Here is a 21,088-nt window from a genome sequence, read left to right as displayed (position 1 = left end):
CCTCATCCTCTCTCACCCAGTCTCAGGGTAGTAGCAAAGCAGCTGCCAACACATCGTCTTCCCTCCTCTCAATGTCATCATCAGTGACTCCTTCCCTAGACCCACCACATCCTCCTGAGGAGTCTCCTGAACTCTTTGAGCACAGTGTTGGGTACATGCTCCAGGAGGATGCCCAGTGTTTGGTGGGCTCTGATGATGACACTCAGCTAGAGGAAGGCAGTAGCGTGAGCGCAGAGAGAGGGGATGCTCAAGAAGGACAGCAATCTGGCAGTCATGTTCCACAAGCTGCAGCATACTGCCAGGTTTGCTACAGCGATGAAGAGGGAGGGGATGATGAGGGCACTGACTCCACGTGGGTGCCTGGAAGGAGGGAGGAGGAGGAGGAGGAGGAGGAGGAGGAGGCACATGTCCAACGAGGCAGGATGCCCTCTGGGGGTCAGCTTAGGGGCAGCACACCAACTGAATCACACCGCAGAGCTCCGCCTGCGCAGAGCGCTTCCTCTGCGCGTTATTCTAAAAGTTCTTTGGTGTGGGCCTTTTTTGAGACGAGTGCATCAGATCGCACCGCTGCTATTTGCAACATATGTCTCAAGCGTATCTCACGTGGCCAAAACATCAGCCGCTGGGGCACCACATGCTTGACCAGACATATGTTGACCTGCCATGCAGCTCGTTGGCAAGCGTACCTCAAAGACCCACACCAAAGAACAAAGCGGACCTCTCCTTGCTCCTCATCAGCTGGCATCTCCAACCCCACTAGACCTTCAGTCCTCTCTGAAACCTGCTCTGAGAGGAATGAAGGTGTAGAATTAGGTGTGTCACAGCCAAGTGCTTCCGGGAACTCTGCTAGTGCTACATCCACATCCGATTATAGCAGGCAAATGTCCCTGCCCCAGCTGCTGGACCGGCGGAAGAAGTTTACTCCCAGCCATCCACATGCCCAGCGGTTGAATGCTAGCTTGGCCCCCTCCTCTTCTTCTTCCTCCATGGCCTCTTCCAGTGCTCTGTCCTCAGAACCAGTGGTGCTCCGTAGGCGTTCCAGGGGCTACGCAAGTACGCAGGCAAAACGATGCCATGCCGTGCTTGCGCTGGTTTGTTTGGGGGACAGGAGCCACACTGGGGCGGATGTTTTGTCAGCTCTGCAGGGGCAGGCCGAGAGGTGGTTGACGCCACGCCAGCTTAAGCCAGGAATGGTGGTTTGCGACAATGGCACCAACCTCCTCTCCGCCCTCCGACAGGGACAACTGACCCATGTGCCCTGTGTAGCTCACGTCCTTAACCTGGTGGTGCAGCGGTTCTTGGGCAGGTACCCCGGCTTACAGGATGTCCTGAAGCAGGCCAGGAAAGTCTGTGTGCATTTCCGCCGATCATTTAATGCCTGTGCTCGGCTGGCTGAGCTCCAAAAGGAGTTGAACCTGCCCAAGAACCGCCTTATATGTGACATGCCCACCAGATGGAACTCAACATTGGCCATGCTGCAGCGGCTGCACACGCAGCAGAGGGCCATCAATGAGTACCTGTGCGACTACGGCACCAGGACAGGGTCAGGGGAGCTTGGTTTTTTCTCACCACGCCAGTGGGGCATGATCAGGGATGCATGCACTGTCCTGTCACCGTTTGAGGAGGCCACAAGGATGGTGAGCAGTGACAGTGCATGCATCAGTGACACTGTACCTCTTGTCCACCTCTTGGAGCATACGCTGCGTGGAATAATGGACAGGGCACTTGAGGCAGAACAGAGGCAGGAAGAGGAGGACTTCCTTGCCTCTCAAGGCCCCCTTTATCCAGACAGTGTTCCTGCTGTGCCACCCATCACACAGGAAGAGGGTGAGGAGGAGGAAGAGGAGGAGGAGGATGATTGTGTCAGCATGGAGGTGGAGGCTGGCACTCAGCATCAGCATCAGCAGCAGCAGTCTTATAGGGATGATTTACAGTCCCAAGAAACACGTGGACTTGTACGTGGCTGGGAGGAGGTAGCTGCGGATCATGTTGTCCTTAGTGACCCAGAGGACTCCGGACCGAATGCCTCAGCTAACCTACGCTGCATGGCCTCCCTGATCCTGCAAAGCCTGCGGAAGGATCCTCGTATTCTTCGGATCAAGGAGAGGGACCATTACTGGCTGGCCACTCTCCTTGATCCACGGTACAAGGGTAAGGTTGCCGACCTTATCTTGCCATCGCAGAGGGAGCAGAGGATGAGACATCTCCGGGAGGCCTTGCAGAAAGCTCTGTGCAGCGCGTTCCCAGAGACTGGGAGGTCACAAACTCCTGGTCCTGGACAACGTGTTGCTGAGGCATCAGTCAGAAGGAGCGGTGGAGAAGGTGGCCGTCTGACTGATGCTTTCAGACAATTTTTTAGTCCGCAGCCCCAAGGTATGATTGGTTCCAGCACCCATCGCCAGCGTCTAATTTACATGGTGCAGGAATACCTAGGGGCAAGGTCAGACTTGGACACCTTTCCCACTGAAAATCCTCTGGCTTACTGGGTCTTGAGGATGGATCACTGGCCAGAGCTTGCACAGTATGCAATTGAGCTACTGGCCTGTCCTGCATCCAGCGTTCTTTCGGAACGCACCTTCAGTGCTGCTGGTGGCTTTGTTACCGATCACAGGGTGCGCCTGTCATCCGAATCAGTTGATCGACTGACCTTCATCAAGATGAATCAGTCTTGGATCACCCACAGCTACCAAGCACCTGAAGCTGATGTAACCGAATAATTTTTTTTGAAATACCACATCCCTTCAAGACTGCCTATGCTGATGCTGAGTGACTGTCCTGTTATGTTGATTGTCTATCCTCTTCCTCCTCCGCTGATATGTTGGAAGAACATTTTTGGTTCTGGGTGATGCCAGCAGCCCAATTTTTCTGCCCCTGTTTAACAGGGGCGTTTAATTACAATTTTTGATGCAATGCTTTGCAGCAGGGCTAATTCCTGCAATAAAACTAGAGTATATGGCAGAAGTTGGAGTGTGGTGGCACCAGCACCAGTGCCTAAGGCCCAATTTTTCTGCCCCTGTTTAACAGGGGCGTTTAAGTACAATTTTTGATGCAATGCTTTGCAGCAGGGCTAATTCCTGCAATAAAACTAGAGTATATGGCAGAGGTTGCAGTGTGATGGCACCAGTGCCTAAGGCCCAATTTTTCTGCCCCTGTTTAACAGGGACATGTAATTACAATTCTTGATATAATATTTCACAGGAGGGCCCCTTCCTGTGCCCACCGAGAGTAACGGTGAGGACTTATAGTGTTGTGGCACCAGCACCACAACCACCAAAGTTCAATTTTTCTACCACTGTTCAACAATGGCATGTAATTACAATTCTTGATATAATCGTTCACAGCAGGGCGCTCCAGCGCCCACCAAGAGTCACTTTCAGGGCTTACAATGTTGTGGCAAAACCAACACCTTGTTCCGCCATTTCTGCAGAGCATATAGGGCAGGCCCCTACTTACTAACATCCAACTTACAAACATCAGACAGCAGCAAGTGAGATGAAAAAAGATGGACGACAAAACAAATTATACAGGGGTGATAACCCTTCCCTATGTTTTCCAAAAAGCTTAAAAATAGTATTTTTTGACTGGAGCTACACTTTAAAAATGTACCAGTTGAAAATTACAAACAGATTCAACTTAACACAACAAACCTACACAGTCCCTGTCTTGTTTGCACCGCCTGTATACTGCTGTTCTGAGTATATAGGGCCTGGGGGCCACACGCATTTCCTTTTTTTAATATGGGTACGGGGTTCCCCTTAATATGCGTACAAGACCCAAATAGGCTGGTAATGGGCAGGGAGGGCTACCCATGCCATTTTTCTGAATGATTTTCCACCATATTGCAGGAACCAGATATAACATTAAAACCGCAAGCAGTTTTAAATGGTGTTATTTCCGTTTAATGTCATTTTGTTCAGGGACTGTTCTAAACACGGGAAACACGTGGCACTTCACAGGCATACTACAGACACCCCCCAGGCACCATATTTAAAGGAATATTTCACTTTTTTTTTCACTTTAATCATCATTAAAATCAGTGCTCCCGCCAAAACGGCCGTTTTTAAAACCTTTTTTTGCATTGACCCATGTCCCCTGAGGCAGGAGTCAGGTCCCCAAACCCTTTTTAGGATAGTATCTTGCATATTAGCCGTTAAAATTAGCACTTTCCATTTCGAACGTTCGAGTCCCATAGACTTCAATGGGGTTCTAACGTTCGTTTCGAACGCGGGGTCCGTTCGAAAGTTCTGGTGCGAACCGAACCGAGGGGTGTTCGGCTCATCCCTAATTATTATTATTATTATTCAGGATTTATATAGCGCCAGCAATTTACGCAGCGCTTTACAATATAAAAGGGAGACAATACAGTTACAGTACAATTAAATACAAGAGGATTAGGAGGACCCTGCTCAGAAGAGCTTACAATCTAAAAGGGTGGGGCAGATGGTACAGAAGGTTATAATTGTTGGGAATGAGTTTATGGAAGTGGTAGGAGATTAGTTTGAGACGTGATAGGCTTCCCTGAATAGATGAGTTTTCAGGGATCGTCTGAAGGTAGCAAGAGTAGGGGATAGCCGGACCGGTGGAGGTAGCGAGTTCCAGAGGATTGGAGAGGCACTGGAGAAATCTTGGAGACGAGTGTGGGAGGAGGAGACAAGAGAGCTTGAGAGTAGGAGGTCTTGAGAAGAACGGAGGGGACGGTTTGGGTGATATTTGGAGACAAGATTGGTGATGTAGCTCGGGGCAGAGTTGTGAATGGCTTTGTATGTGGTGGTTAGTATTTTGAATTTAATTCGCTGGGTGATTGGGAGCCAGTGTAGGGATTGGAGGAGAGGGTTGGCAGACACTGAGCGGTTGGTAAGGTGGATAAGTCTGGCAGCAGCATTCATGATAGACTGAAGAGGAGATAGCCTATGGAGAGGCAGGCCAATGAGAAGGGAGTTGCAATAGTCAAGGCGAGAGATAACAAGGGAGTGAATGAGGATCTTGGTAGTTTTAATTGTTAAAAAGGGGCGAATTTTAGAGATGTTACGGAGGTGAAATCTACAAACTTTTGACAACGATTGGACTTGGGGCTGAAATGACAAGTCAGAGTCTAGGGTTACACCTAGTACCCTGGCGTGAGGGGAGGGCCTGATAGTTGCATTGTTGATTTTGATGGAAAAGTCATGGAGGGGGGCATGTGCAGGGGGGATTATTAATAGCTCAGTTTTAGAGAGGTTTAGTTTAAGGAAATGGTGTGACATCCACGCTGATATGTCAGTTAACAGTTTAGTAATGCGAGAGGAGACTGAAGGAGTGAGGTGAGGAGTAGACAGATAGATTTGGGTGTCATCGGTGTATAAGTGGTATTGGAAGCCGTGGGCGGTTATCAGGTGACCAAGGGAGGAGGTATAAATAGAGAAGAGAAGGGGTCCAAGAACAGAGCCTTGGGGGACCCCCACAGAAAGGGGCAATGGAGAGGAGGATACAGAGTTGTAGGTGACACTGAAGGAGCGCTGTGATAGATAGGCAGAGAACCAGGAAAGCGCAGAATCTCGGAGGCCAAGGGAATGTAGTTTATTGAGGAGGAGCGGGTGGTCAACAGTATCAAAGGCAGCAGAGAGGTCACGTAGTAGGAGTATGGAGTACTGGCTGTTGGTTTTAGCAGTTAGTAGATCGTTAGTGAGTTTTAGTAAGGCAGTTTCTGTGGAGTGCTGAGAGCGAAAGCCAGACTGTAATGGGTCAATAAGGTTATTTTCACTGAGGTAGGAGCTAAGGCGGTTGTAGACTAAGCGTTCTAGAAGTTTAGAGGTGAATGGGAGCAATGAGATAGGTCTTAAGTTGTTCAGGTTGGTGGGGTCCAGAGAGGGTTTTTTAAGTATGGGGGTGATCTGCGCATGTTTTAGAGGGGAGGGGAAGGTGCCACTTGAGAGGGAGAGATTGTAGATGTGAGTGAGGGAGCATAGGATAGAATTAGAGGGTGACCTTAATAGTTGTGAGGGAACAGGGTCCAAGGGACAATTGGTTAGGTGAGCATCTGAGAAAAGTTTTGCAACCTCTTCAGTAGTAGTCAATTCAAAAGAGGAGAGTGTTGAATGTGCTATTGGGCCAGGTATGTTGGGTGGGGAAGATGTACGCACAGCGGAGGTGTCTTTGCGAATTGCATCAATCTTGTCTTTGAAGTGATTGGCAATCTCTTGGGCAGTGAGTGAGTTGGTGGGTAGAGGGGGTGGGGGACGAAGCAAAGAGTTAAAAGTTGAGAAGAGCCGACGAGGATTGGATGACAAAGTATTAATAAGAGATACAAAGTAGGCTTGTTTGGCAGCATGGAGGCAGGAATTGTATTTTAGAAGGGCAGATTTATATATGGTGAAGTCTTGGAGGCATTTGGTTTTACGCCACAGCCGTTCAAGAGCACGGCAACGTCTCTTGAGATTTCTAGTGTTGTCAGTTTGCCAGGGTTGTAATGGTCGGGGCCTGATTCTGATCACCACCATTCACCAAAAAAATGCTCTGATCACCGCCATACTGTAATTCATGCCAGCATCTTAAAGTGGTTGTAAACCCTTACAAACCACTTTGACCTACAGGTAAGCCTAGATTAAGGCTTACCTGTAGGTCCAAGAAATATCTCCTAAACCTATACGGTTTAGGAGATATTTATCTGAAGACAGCCACCGCTGTCTACGGCATGCGCCGTAGACAGCGGCACGCAGGCGCACTGGGTAAGCCGCAAATCACGGCGATATGCTGCGAGCGTCGGCTCCCGTGCGCATGCGTGGGAGTGATGTCATCACTGCTCTGGCGAATCACAGTGCCGGAGCAGCGAGACCCACGGAGACCCACCAAGAAGATGGACGCTTGGAACTACAGGGGACAGCGGTGACTTCGCTGGCTCCTGTGTCAGGTAAGTGACACATAATGGACTACTATGCGATGCATAGTAGTCCATTATGCTTTACCTTTGCAGGAAATTAGGGTTTACTTCCTATTTGAAAAAAATATACTACTAAGCCGCGCTTAACTTGTGCAGACAACTAATTGTGCACAAAAATAAAAATTGAAAACACAGTATAATAACCATATAAATTAGTGAACATGTGTGCATAGTGTAAAGCACATATAGAAAAATTTGAAACATAAAAATTGACCCTTACAATATAAATTTCCGTTATGTGGGCCTCTATCGGCATAAAAGAAAATAAGACAAAAACACCCAGTATTTAAAAAGTGAGTCCGTATGCATGAACCACAAAAACAATTGTTATGAAGTGTGAAGATGGAGTCCTTCCAAAACTAAACCACAATATTCATGGAAAAACAACCACTTGGTCCAATGAAAAGGTAAGTGTTCAATCCGCCACCAATGTGATAAAATTTGCAGCTTACCAGAAAAACATGACCCCCCACTACAGAGGGTCACACGAGACTTGTAAAATCCCCGGCCAAAGGGGGATCCTCAATTTCCTCATAGTTCCACTACTCCAGTGGGGATTGGGAAGAAGGCCTGTTCCCAAGCGTATTCCTCAAAGGCCCAAAGAAGGACTCAAAAGAAGGGACATCGGAACCATAAAGGGAAGATAAAGCTCCAAATAGTGTAAAACCCTTTATTTCTCAAAATAAAAAAAGTAAAAATGCACTTACAAATGTATAGAAGAAAATAAGCCTTAAGTCCGTTGCGCCAGCCGGACGCACACAGACAGACCCGTTCTCCTGGAAACCGTCACAAGCACGAGGTGATGTATAGCGTACCACTCAGCCCTACACGATTCACAACAAAATTGCCTCATCCAGGGGCACGAGCGGCACGCTGCGTCACCTCCATTTATATTGTCTCTACCCTCCAAACCTCACTCTGGGCACCTGGCTGTTCCCGCCAAAACCAAGCCTCATTCTGATGTCCATACCTGATTGGTCGGATCCCCACCCCCTAGACCAATCAGAGACTGGATCCGGGTCAGAGAACCACACCCCCCCAAAAGGGCAACCAATCGCATTAGTTTCCTAATGTCTATCCAGACTATGATGGAACCAATAATCAAGCGTGCAAAACACTGGTATAGGTTATCCCACTATATCACCTGGGTCACACAGCCATCCACACCAGTACATACCTTCAACTGTAAAAGAGGGGAAGAGGAACGTGGGACACCATGTTAGAAATCCTCCCGCCCCACTTCCGGTCTACAACCATCCTGTGAAGCCAAGCCTCACTTTCAGTCTGTAGTGACTTCCGGTTCGGCGAGGTCCGGTGTGCAAACTACTAGTATTTGGTGTACAACTATACTCAGTGTACCGTGTACCCATCTTCATTAGTGTATATCTCTATCTCTTTGGGGAAAAAAAAAGTTAAAAAAGGGGGAAATGGACATGGAATACTATATCGGGACTTCTCCCGCCCCACTTCCGGTTTACGGCCACCCCACTTCCGGTTTACGGCCGTCCATTGAATCCAAGCCTCGCTCTCACTCTCGGCTGGCTTCCGGTCCGGCATCATCACTCAATGGCTGTGCCCACAGCAACCACGCCTCACTTCCGCTGTCATATCCAGTATATGGCTATGACAGTCAAGCCTCATTCCCATTTCTTTATGTCATATCCGGTCTCTGGCTCACTAAAGAAGCTACCAAGCCTCATTTTCATCAGCCTGTAGCCTCCAGTGCATCCCGTCCGGTAGCCAATCACCATCCGCTCGGGCACGCAACTGTTAGCCATAGAGTCAAGCTAATGTCCCTCACAAAGATAGCATCTATGTTAGGGCGCACCAGGCTCAGGCTACTTTAAAATACAATCTGTATACTCTTACAGCTTGGGGGAACATGATATCACCCCAACAGAAGAGGAGAAAGGTACCATAGATGGTAAATTAAGAGATAAAAAATAATAAAAGATAAAAAATAATAAAATAAAAATAAAAAATATAAAAATTACAATCAATAATGAATTTAAAAGTAAATGATAGGGAACTTGTTCTGGTGCATGGGGGCTCAGCCTACATTAAATGGAGGCGGGTCAATCACCAGACCCCTCTCCTCACTAAGTCCTAAGATCGGAATACACCAAAAAACCTCCATAATTTTAACCCCAAAAAAAGGGCATTACTAACTCCCTTGGGGTGCCATTGATATATATAAAAAATGTTAAATCAATGTTACGTTCCCATCATTCCATAAAAGGTCATTCATTAATGAACAAAGATAGACAGATTCTTGTGACCCCTTACCACACGCCACTTCACACTAAGATCCTAAAATCGGGATATACTAAGATTTACCATAGTTCTGACCTTGGGGACTCCCTCATAAGTATCCCCTTTGGACATATGTCATAAAGCCACAGAGCCCAGAGTGTAAGTCTAGTGGGGAGAGCTCACAATATCATAAATTGAACATAGTATGTAAACAGACTTAGAAAAGCTACCATCCTTGACCTGGTAAAAATAAAACATATAAAACTATATTCCCCATTTTCAAAAAAATTCTCCAACAAAGGACATGGAAAGTTATTCAATAATAAATACAAAACCAATTTCAGTCCCTATTATGGGCCCCACAATAACTGGGGTTCCTTATTTTACAAAGGATATTCACAAAGTGAACAAACACCTGGAAGAATGTGGCAAGGACGTGCGCGCCCTCACGAATTATTGATGAAAGCGTTCACGTCCGTGTCCACATTCAACCCGAACGGAACATACATTTTTAGTCTGTATATCCAGGCCATTTCTTGTCTGGAGATCTCTCGAACAAGTGACCCACCCCTCCAATGGGGTCTGTATTTGTCAATGCCTACATATAGCGTATTGGAGGGGTCTCTATTGTGTACTTCGTCAAAATGACGTGACACCGGATGTTTATCGAAACCCCTCCTAATGTTACCAATGTGTTCATTGAGCCTAGTCTTCAGTGCCCTTTTGGTCCTCCCTACATATTGGAGGCCGCAAGGGCACTGAATCAAATATACTACTCCCTCGGACGAGCAGGTAATAAAGGATTCAATGTCATAGGATCTTGATGTACTCATAGATGAAAACTTGTAAATCTTCCTGTCTTTACAGCTATTTAAAGTACACACTTGACAATTTCTACATTTATAATAGCCTTTCATATCCTGAAAAAAAGATCCATTCGCTTTTGGGGGGTCATGCACACTTGGTGCCACCCTGCTCCCCAGGGTTGATGCTCCCTTAAATACCACCTGTGGTTTGGATGGTAAGACAGTGCCAAGGACTGGGTCACTTGTTAACAAATGCCAATGTTTTTGTATTAGCTGTTTAATACTGCGATGTTGTGCTGAAAAAGTGGTGATAAATGGTATCCTATTTTGTGCAATTGTGTCACCAGGTCTCCTGTCCCCTAACAACGTTGTTCTATCCTGTGTTCGGGCTGTTTGAAGTGCTTTTAATAGATGATCGTTATTATATCCCTTTTCTAAAAATCTCTTTGAAAGGAGAGTAGCCTGATCTTCAAAGGTGCTAATTTCAGTGCAATTGCTCCTCAAACGCGTAAATTGCCCTTGAGGTACAGCCCTCAACCAGGGTTCGTAATGACAACTGTCTAGGGGAATGTAGGAGTTGCGATCGGTTGTTTTGAAGAAGGTTGATGTTACAAAACGATCACCCTCTATCTTAATCCTAAGGTCTTAATCCTAAGGTCTAGGAAACATATCTCTGTCTGCCTGGCCTCAAAATTGAACTTGATGCCCCTATTGTTCATATTGAGGTTGGCCATAAATGATTGTAATTCAGTCTCCGCTCCCTCCCATAGGAGGAGGACGTCATCAATGTATCGTGCCCATAGGGCCACTTCCGGTCTCCTAGGGGCATCGATGACGTCCTCCTCCCATTTGGCCATGAATAAATTGGCCAAGCTGGAGGCATACTTAGCCCCCATGGCCACTCCCCTATCCTGGCGATAAAATTGATTATCAAACCAGAAATAGTTCCATAATGAACTTGATCTGTGCGGGCACAAGGCCTGACCCCCTCTCCAGGTATAGTCTAACAGCTTCTAGGCCCAAACAATGTGGAATAATTGTATATAGTGACGTCACATCAGCCGTCACTAACCAAAGACCCCTCTTGGGGGTTAGTCCGGACAAGGTGTTAATGACTTGTTTCGTGTCCTTGATGTAGGACTGCATGGTGTGAACCAATGGCTGTAAGAAATGGTCTATGTATTTGCCCACCCGGGACGTGATGGAGTCTATGCCGCTCACTATCGGACGTCCCGGGGGGCAAGTTACACTTTTATGTATTTTAGGGAGTTAATAAATTATGGGCTTACGGGGGGCACGCGGTACCAAAAACAACCACTCCTTTTCGTTAAGAATCCCCTCATGGAAGCCCTGAGTAACAATACTCTCCAAAGTCTTTTTGTAATGCAGGACGGGATTCCTATTTAGGATGGTGTAGGTCTCGTTGTCATCCAAAATGCGATGCATTTCTTTTAAATAATCATCGCGGTCCAACACCACAATCCCCCCCCCCCCTTGACCAAAGATTTATTAGTACACAATGAATCTAACCCAACCTCAAGTTCCTTCTGCATCCTGACCTTCCTCACTTTAAGAGAATCAAGATCACGCAGTACCACATCTCTAAAAACCTTTATGTTGGGCGGTATAGGGCCAGGGGGATTAAAAAGAGACGCATTAGAAAGGTTTGAAAGTTGGAACACTGATCTACTTCTTCCTCCATCGGGGATTGTACTACTGAGCATATACCTTTTAATATTCAACTTACGGACGTACTTGTGTATGTCCATGTACGTCTGGAACTTGCTCATGTTCCTTGGTGGGGCAAATTTTAAGCCTTTGTCTAATAGTCTTTTCTCAGGATCCGATAGAGTCTGTTTGCTCAAATTGAAAATACCAGACCCTATGGTCTCCTTCTTTTTAGCTGACTAGATTCTCCTCCCCCCTCTGCTTCCTCTCTTCATTCTACGGGTCTTTTTATGCCCCTGTTGTCCCTGTGAAAATCCAAATTTTGACCATCTTTCCTCCTGGGAGAGTCTGTATAAAGTGAGGGCCTACGGTCATCCTGTCTCCATCCGAGTCCTCCCCTCCCTCCCAAAACTACTGGGTGGTGGGGGGGGTCCCATATTATCTGGGTCCTGTGTATAATCAGAATAATGATGTGTCCTGGGGCCATTGTCATGACCCCCTCTGTTCCTCGGGCCATCTACCTGTCTAGTGTAATCAGAAGCTTCTAAATCAGACAGAGGAAAAAAACGATTTTGGGTATTGATCTCTGTATCATAATTGCCGTTTTCTCTATTATAACATGACACATGGGTCCTATCATATCCCTGTGTCAGGCTACGAGGGGGCCGTCCATTCTGGGAACCGACCTGCGTCCACCTTATATTTGGATGTTGGTAGGGGTCGGAACCGCGAGCCGTATTCCCTCTCCTTCCCCGAATTGGGGCGTCAGAGTGGCGTTGTCCTGTCCCTCTGTAGGGTAGCCTTGGCTCTACTTTTGATCTATTATGTGTATTACCCCTTCTAGGGGAATGGTGGGGGCCCTGTTGAACACGGGCTAATGGGGGATTGTTAGTTAGACCATTAAGGGCTGCCCCTTGTGGTAAGGTGTCCATTGTCATGTTTTCTTCATTTTCTAAGGCGGGTTTCCTCTGCCAAATGAAGACATAACCAGTCTTATAATCCTCCCTGTCTCTACCGTATTTCTTTTTCTTTTTTAGTTTTTGGTCCCTTTCTTCCTTCTCTAAAACCTTCTGAAGATTTTTTGAACACTCTTTGTATTCCTCCCCATTAATAAAAGGTGTTAATTTTTCCCTAATTTCTTTGATGTCCTCATCCAATCTGGTCAATTTCTCAGTTTTTTTACGAACAAGAAATCGCAACAGATCGATCCCTGCATCATTAAAACATTTAAACCACCTCTCCACATCAGAGTCACCCCTAGGGGGACTTACCTCCCATCTCAGACTTCTGGGTACCATGGCTTCCCTAATATATGTTTCCAGGAAAGCAATGTCCCATTGTGCATGGATTTCAGACGTGGTGAGGTTCTTTAATCTAATAAACAAACAAACACAAATATTGTGGTTTAGTTTTGGAAGGACTCCATCTTCACACTTCATAACAATTGTTTTTGTGGTTCATGCATACGGACTCACTTTTTAAATACTGGGTGTTTTTGTCTTATTTTCTTTTATGCCGATAGAGGCCCACATAACGGAAATTTATATTGTAAGGGTCAATTTTTATGTTTCAAATTTTTCTATATGTGCTTTACACTATGCACACATGTTCACTAATTTATATGGTTATTATACTGTGTTTTCAATTTTTATTTTTGTGCACAATTAGTTGTCTGCATAAGTTAAGCGCGGCTTAGTAGTATATCTTTTTCATTTTTTCTATATTTATGTGACACAGTAAAGCCGCAGCTAAACGTTCATTCCCACAGGTATCACCTTAGAGTATATATAATTTACACTTTTTCTTTTACCTTAGCGCAGTTTTTCACATTTCTTTCTTTGTTTTTCATTTCACATTTATTAATTGCAGCTTTGGTTGAGGGTAACTTTGACCCTTTTTCACTATGGATATTTTTGAATTCCGAGCTAGGAGGGTGGTCAACACCTCTGAAGTTTTTAGTTCCACCCCTTTATCTCGGAATCAGATGTGGGGGGTTTGTTTATTAGATTAAAGAACCTCACCACGTCTGAAATCCATGCACAATGGGACATTGCTTTCCTGGAAACATATATTAGGGAAGCCATGGTACCCAGAAGTCTGAGATGGGAGGTAAGTCCCCCTAGGGGTGACTCTGATGTGGAGAGTTGGTTTAAATTTTTTAATAATGCAGGGATCGATCTGTTGCGATTTCTTGTTCGTAAAAGAACTGAGAAATTGACCAGATTGGATGAGGACATCAAAGAAATTAGGGAAAAATTAACACCTTTTATTAATGGGGAGGAATACAAAGAGTGTTCAAAAAATCTTCAGAAGGTTTTAGAGAAGGAAGAAAGGGACCAAAAACGAAAAAAGAAAAAGAAATACGGTAGAGACAGGGAGGACTATCAGACTGGTTATGTCTTCATTTGGCAGAGGAAACTCGCCTTAGAAAATGAAGAAAACATGACAATGGGCACCTTACCACAAGGGGCAGCCCTTAATGGTCTAACTAACAATCCCCCATTAGCCTGTGTTCAACAGTGCCCCCACCATTCCCCTAGAAGGGGTAATACACATAATAGATCAAAAGTAGAGCCAAGGCTACCCTACAGAGGGACAGGACAACGCCACTCTGACGCCTCAATTCGGGGAAGGAGAGCGAATACGGCTCACGGTTCCGGCCCCTACCAACATCCAAATATAAGGTGGACGCAGGGCGGTTCCCAGAATGGACGGCTCCCTCATAGCCTGACACAGGGATATGATAGGACCCATGTGTCATGTTATAATAGAGAAAATGGCAATTATGATACAGAGATCAATACCCAAAATCGTTTTTTTCCTCTGTCTGATTTAGAAGCTTCTGATTACACTAGACAGGTAGATGGCCCAAGGAACAGAGGGGGTCATGACAATGGCCCCAGGACACATCATTATTCTGATTATACACAGGACCCAGATAATATGGGACCCCCCCACCACCCAGTTGTTTTGGGAGGGAGGGGAGGACTCGGATGGAGACAGGATGACCGTAGGCCCTCACTTTATACAGACTCTCCCAGGAGGAGAGATGGTCAAAATTTGGATTTTCACAGGGACAACAGGGGCATAAAAAGACCCGTAGAACGAAGAGAGGAAGCAGAGGGGGGAGGAGAATCCAGTCAGCTAAAAAGAAGGAGACCATAGGGTCTGGTATTTTCAATTTGAGCAAACAGACTCTATCGGATCCTGAGAAAAGACTATTAGACAAAGGCTTAAAATTTGCCCCACCAAGGAACATGAGCAAGTTCCAGACGTACATGGACATACACAAGTACGTCCGTAAGTTGAATATTAAAAGGTATATGCTCAGTAGTACAATCCCCGATGGAGGAAGAAGTAGATCAGTGTTCCAACATTCAAACCTTTCTAATGCGTCTCTTTTTAATCCCCCTGGCCCTATACCGCCCAACATAAAGGTTTTTAGAGATGTGGTACTGCGTGATCTTGATTCTCTTAAAGTGAGGAAGGTCAGGATGCAGAAGGACCTTGAGGTTGGGTTAGATTCATTGTGTACTAATAAATCTTTGGTTATCAGACCAGCGGACAAGGGGGGGGGGAATGTGGTGTTGGACCGCGATGATTATTTAAAAGAAATGCATCGCATTTTGGATGACAACGAGACCTACACCATCCTAAATAGGAATCCCGTCCTGCATTACAAAAAGACTTTGGAGAGTATTGTTACTCAGGGCTTCCATGAGGGGATTCTTAACGAAAAGGAGAGGTTGTTTTTGGTACCGCGTGCCCCCCGTACGCCCATAATTTATTATCTCCCTAAAATACATAAAAGTGTAACTTGCCCCCCGGGACGTCCGATAGTGAGCGGCATAGACTCCATCACGTCCCGGGTGGGCAAATACATAGACCATTTCTTACAGCCATTGGTTCACACCATGCCGTCCTACATCAAGGACACGAAACAAGTCATTAACACCTTGTCCAGACTAACCCCCAAGAGGGGTCTTTGGTTAGTGACGGCTGATGTGACGTCACTATATACGATTATTCCACATCGTTTGGGCCTAGAAGCTGTTAGACTATACCTGGAGAGGGGGTCAGGCCTTGTGCCCACAAAGATCGAGTTCATTATGGAACTTTTGGAATATGCAGCAAGTCACAACTATTTCTGGTTTGATAATCAATTTTATCGCCAGGATAGGGGAGTGGCGATGGGGGCTAAGTATGCCTCCAGCTTGGCCAATTTATTCATGGCCAAATGGGAGGAGGACGTCATCGATGCCCCTAGGAGACCGGAAGTGGCCCTATGGGCACGATACATTGATGACGTCCTCCTCCTATGGGAGGGAGCCGAGACTGAATTACCATCATTTATGGCCAACCTCAATATGAACAATAGGGGCATCAAGTTCAATTTTGAGGCCAGGCAGACAGAGATATGTTTCCTAGACCTTAGGATTAAGATAGAGGGTGATCGTTTTGTAACATCAACCTTCTTCAAAACAACCGATCGCAACTCCTACATTCCCCTAGACAGTTGTCATTACGAACCCTGGTTGAGGGCTGTACCTCAAGGGCAATTTACGCGTTTGAGGAGCAATTGCACTGAAATTAGCACCTTTGAAGATCAGGCTACTCTCCTTTCAAAGAGATTTTTAGAAAAGGGATATAATAATGATCATCTATTAAAAGCACTTCAAACAGCCCGAACACAGGATAGAACAACGTTGTTAGGGGACAGGAGACCTGGTGACACAATTGCACAAAATAGGATACCATTTATCACCACTTTTTCAGCACAACATCGCAGTATTAAACAGCTAATACAAAAACATTGGCATTTGTTAACAAGTGACCCAGTCCTTGGCACTGTCTTACCATCCAAACCACAGGTGGTATTTAAGGGAGCATCAACCCTGGGGAGCAGGGTGGCACCAAGTGTGCACGACCCCCCAAAAGCGAATAGATCTTTTTTTCAGGATATGAAAGGCTATTATAAATGTAGAAATTGTCAAGTGTGTACTTTAAATAGCTGTAAAGACAGGAAGATTTACAAGTTTTCATCTACGAGTACATCAAGATCCTATGACATTGAATCCTTTATTACCTGCTCGTCCGAGGGAGTAGTATATTTGATTCAGTGCCTACTGCCTACTGCCTCCAATATGTAGGGAGGACCAAAAGGGCACTGAAGACTAGGCTCAATGAACACATTGGTAACATTAGGAGGGGTTTCGATAAACATCCGGTGTCACGTCATTTTGACGAAGTACACAATAGAGACCCCTCCAATACGCTATATGTAGGCATTGACAAATACAGACCCCATTGGAGGGGTGGGTCACTTGTTCGAGAGATCTCCAGACAAGAAATGGCCTGGATATACAGACTGAAAACTTATGTTCCGTTCGGGTTGAATGTGGACACGGACGTGAACGCTTTCATCAATAATTTGTGAGGGCGCGCACGTCCTTGCCACATTCTTCCAGGTGTTTTTTCACTTTGTGAATATCCTTTGTAAAATAAGGAACCCCAGTTATTGTGGGGCCCATAATAGGGACTGAAATTGGTATGCTGTGGGCATTGTTTTGTATTTATTATTGAATAACTTTCCATGTCCTTTGTTGGAGACATTTTTTGAAAATGGGGAATATAGTTTTATATGATGTTTTATTTTTACCAGGTCAAGGATGGTAGCTTTTCTAAGTCTGTTTACATACTATGTTCAATTTATGATATTGTGAGCTTTCCCCACTAGACTTACACTCTGGGCTGGTGGCTTTATGACATATGTCCAAAGGGGATACTTACGAGGGAGTCCCCAAGGTCAGAACTATGGTAAATCTTGGTATATCCCGATTTTAGGATCTTAGTGTGAAGTGGCGTGTGGTAAGGGGTCACAAGAATCTGTCTATCTTTGTTCATTAATGAATGACCTTTTATGGAATGATGGGAACGTAACATTGATTTAACATTTTTTATATATATCAATGGCACCCCAAGGGAGTTAGTAATGCCCTTTTTTTTGGGGTTAAAATTATGGAGGTTTTTTGGTGTATTCCGATCTTAGGACTTAGTGAGGAGAGGGGTCTGGTGATTGACCCGCCTCCATTTAATGTAGGCTGAGCCCCCATGCACCAGAACAAGTTCCCTATCATTTACTTTTAAATTCATTATTGATTGTATTTTTTATATTTTTTATTTTTATTTTATTATTTTTTATCTTTTATTATTTTTTATCTCTTAATTTACCATCTATGGTACCTTTCTCCTCTTCTGTTAGGGTGATATCATGTTCCCCCAAGCTGTAAGAGTATACAGATTGTATTTTAAAGTAGCCTGAGCCTGGTGCGCCCTAACATAGATGCTATCTTTGTGAGGGACATTAGCTTGACTCTATGGCTAACAGTTGCGTGCCCGAGCGGATGGTGATTGGCTACCGGACGGGACGCACTGGAGGCTACAGGCTGATGAAAATGAGGCTTGGTAGCTTCTTTAGTGAGCCAGAGACCGGATATGACATAAAGAAATGGGAATGAGGCTTGACTGTCATAGCCATATACTGGATATGACAGCGGAAGTGAGGCGTGGTTGCTGTGGGCATAGCGAGTGATGACGCCGGACCGGAAGCCAGCCGAGAGTGAGAGCGAGGCTTGGCTTCAATGGACGGCCGTAAACCGGAAGTGGGGTGGCCGTAAACCGGAAGTGGGGCGGAAGAAGTCCCAATATAGTATTCCATGTCCATTTCCCCCTTTTTTAACTTTTTTTTTTTTTTCCCAAAGAGATAGAGATATACACAAATGAAGATGGGTGCACGATACACTGAGTATAGTTGTACACCAAATACTAGTAGTTTGCACACCGGACCTCGCCGAACCGGAAGTCACTACAGACTGAAAGCGAGGCTTGGCTTCACAGGATGGTTGTAGACCGGAAGTGGGGTGGGAGGATTTCTAACATGGTGTCCCACGTTCCTCTTCCCCTCTTTTACAGTTGAAGGTATGTACTGGTGTGGATGGCTGTGTGACCCAGGTGATATAGTGGGATAACCTATACCAGTGTTTTGCACGCTTGATTATTGGTTCCATCATAGTCTGGATAGACATTAGGAAACTAATGCGATTGGTTGCCCTTTTGGGGGGGTGTGGTTCTCTGACCCGGATCCAGTCTCTGATTGGTCTAGGGGGTGGGGATCCGACCAATCAGGTATGGACATCAGAATGAGGCTTGGTTTTGGCAGGAACAGCCAGGTTCCCAGAGTGAGGTTTGGAGGGTAGAGACAATATAAATGGAGGTGACGCAGCGTGCCGCTCGTGCCCCTGGATGATGCAATTTTGTTGCGAAACGCGTAGGGTTGAGTGGTACGCTATACATCACCTCGTGTTTGTGACGGTTTCCAGGAGAACGGGTCTGTCTGTGTGCGTCCGGCCGGCGCAACGGACTTAAGGCTTATTTTCTTCTATACATTTGTAAGTGCATTTTTACTTTTTTTATTTTGAGAAATAAAGGGTTTTACACTATTTGGAGCTTTATCTTCCCTTTATGGTTCCGATGTCCCTTCTTTTGAGTCCTTCTTTGGGCCTTTGAGGAATACGCTTGGGAACAGGCCTTCTTCCCAATCCCCACTGGAGTAGTGGAACTAGGAGGAAATTGAGGATCCCCCTTTGGCCGGAAGTGGTTGTTTTTCCATGAATATTGTGGTTTAGTTTTGGAAGGACTCCATCTTCACACTTCATAACAATTGTTTTTGTGGTTCATGCATACGGACTCACTTTTTAAATACTGGGTGTTTTTGTCTTATTTTCTTTTATGCTGATAGAGGCCCACATAACGGAAATGTATATTGTAAGGGTCAATTTTTATGTTTCAAATTTTTCTATATGTGCTTTACACTATGCACACATGTTCACTAATTTATATGGTTATTATACTGTGTTTTCAATTTTTATTTTTGTGCACAATTAGTTGTCTGCATAAGTTAAGCGTGGCTTAGTTGTATATTTTTTTCATTTTTTCTGTATTTATGTGACACAGTAAAGCTGCAGCTAAATGTTCATTATCACAGGTATCACCTTATAGAGTATATATAATTTACACTTTTTCTTTTACCTTAGCGCAGTTTTTCACATTTCTTTCTTTACTTCCTCTTTAATTACCACAATACACCATAGCAGCACTATGATCACCACCATATCAGCTCCCTGATCACCACCATATGGCATACCATTGACCTGAACATCGCCATACCCCATACTGGCGACCTGATCACCGCCATACCAGCATCCTGATCATAGCTATACCAGCATTCTGATCTCTACCTTATGTCATTCCAGTGTCCTGATCACTGCCATATCCAATACTACCATCTTGATAACCGCCATACCCCATATCAGCTTCCTGATCACCACCATAAGCCATACAAGCTCCCTGATCACTGCCACACACAATACCAGTGTCTTGATTACCGTCATTACCTTATACCAACACCCTGATTACCATCATACCCCATATCAGCAACCTGATCATCACATTACACCATACCAGCACCATGATCACCACCATTTCGCCATACCCCATACTGGCATTCTGATTATCACCATACCAGCGTTCTGATCACCACCTTATGCCATACCAGTGTCCTGATCACTGCCATACCCCATATCACCATCCTGATCACCGCCATACCCCACATCAGCCTCCTGATCATCACAATTTGCCATACCAGTGTCTTGATCACCACCATAACCAATATAGCATCCTTATCACTACAATACTCCATACCAGCACCATGATCACTGCTATTCTCCATACCAATGTCCTAATCACTGCCATAACTCATACCAACATCCTGATCACCACATTACACCATACGAGCACCATGATCACCACCATATGCCATGTCAGCACCCTGATCACCACCGCATCCCTTACCAGCATTCTGATCATCACCATACCAGCATTCTGATCATCACCTTATGCCATACCAATGTCCTGACCACCGCCATACCCCATATAACCATCCTGATCACTGCCATATCCCATACCAGCTTCCTGATCACCACCATACACCATACCAGCTCCCTGATCACTGCAATACACCAAACCAGCTCCAGACACCCGCAAGCACCGTGCGATATCCCAGCTGCCTGGCCTAGCAACCAATGATGTCATGGCCACGATCAAATCTCCACCTCCGCACCTAGTGCTCTCCATAGGAGCACTGCGTAACAACAGGGGAAGCATTCCTTTTTTCAGTGAGGATGTGTGCTGCTGGGTGGGGTGCTGTGCTGTGCCCACACAAGACTAGGAACATTGTCAGGACAGATCCCTCCCCCAGACTCCTCACCCAGCAGCTGAAGAGGTGCTCTCATTGGAGACTCATTTCATATTGAACATCCCAGAGGTGTAGCCAGCGAGACTCTGTCATGCAGTTTGATGGGATGAGAGAGTGAGACTGACCATGGAG

This window comes from Lithobates pipiens, unplaced genomic scaffold, assembly GCF_037356315.1.
Source record: "Lithobates pipiens isolate NorthernLeopardFrog02 unplaced genomic scaffold, aLitPip1_a1.2 Scaffold_18, whole genome shotgun sequence".
Classification (NCBI taxonomy): domain Eukaryota; kingdom Metazoa; phylum Chordata; class Amphibia; order Anura; family Ranidae; genus Lithobates; species Lithobates pipiens.
Note: the sequence above shows the minus strand (reverse complement) of the source record.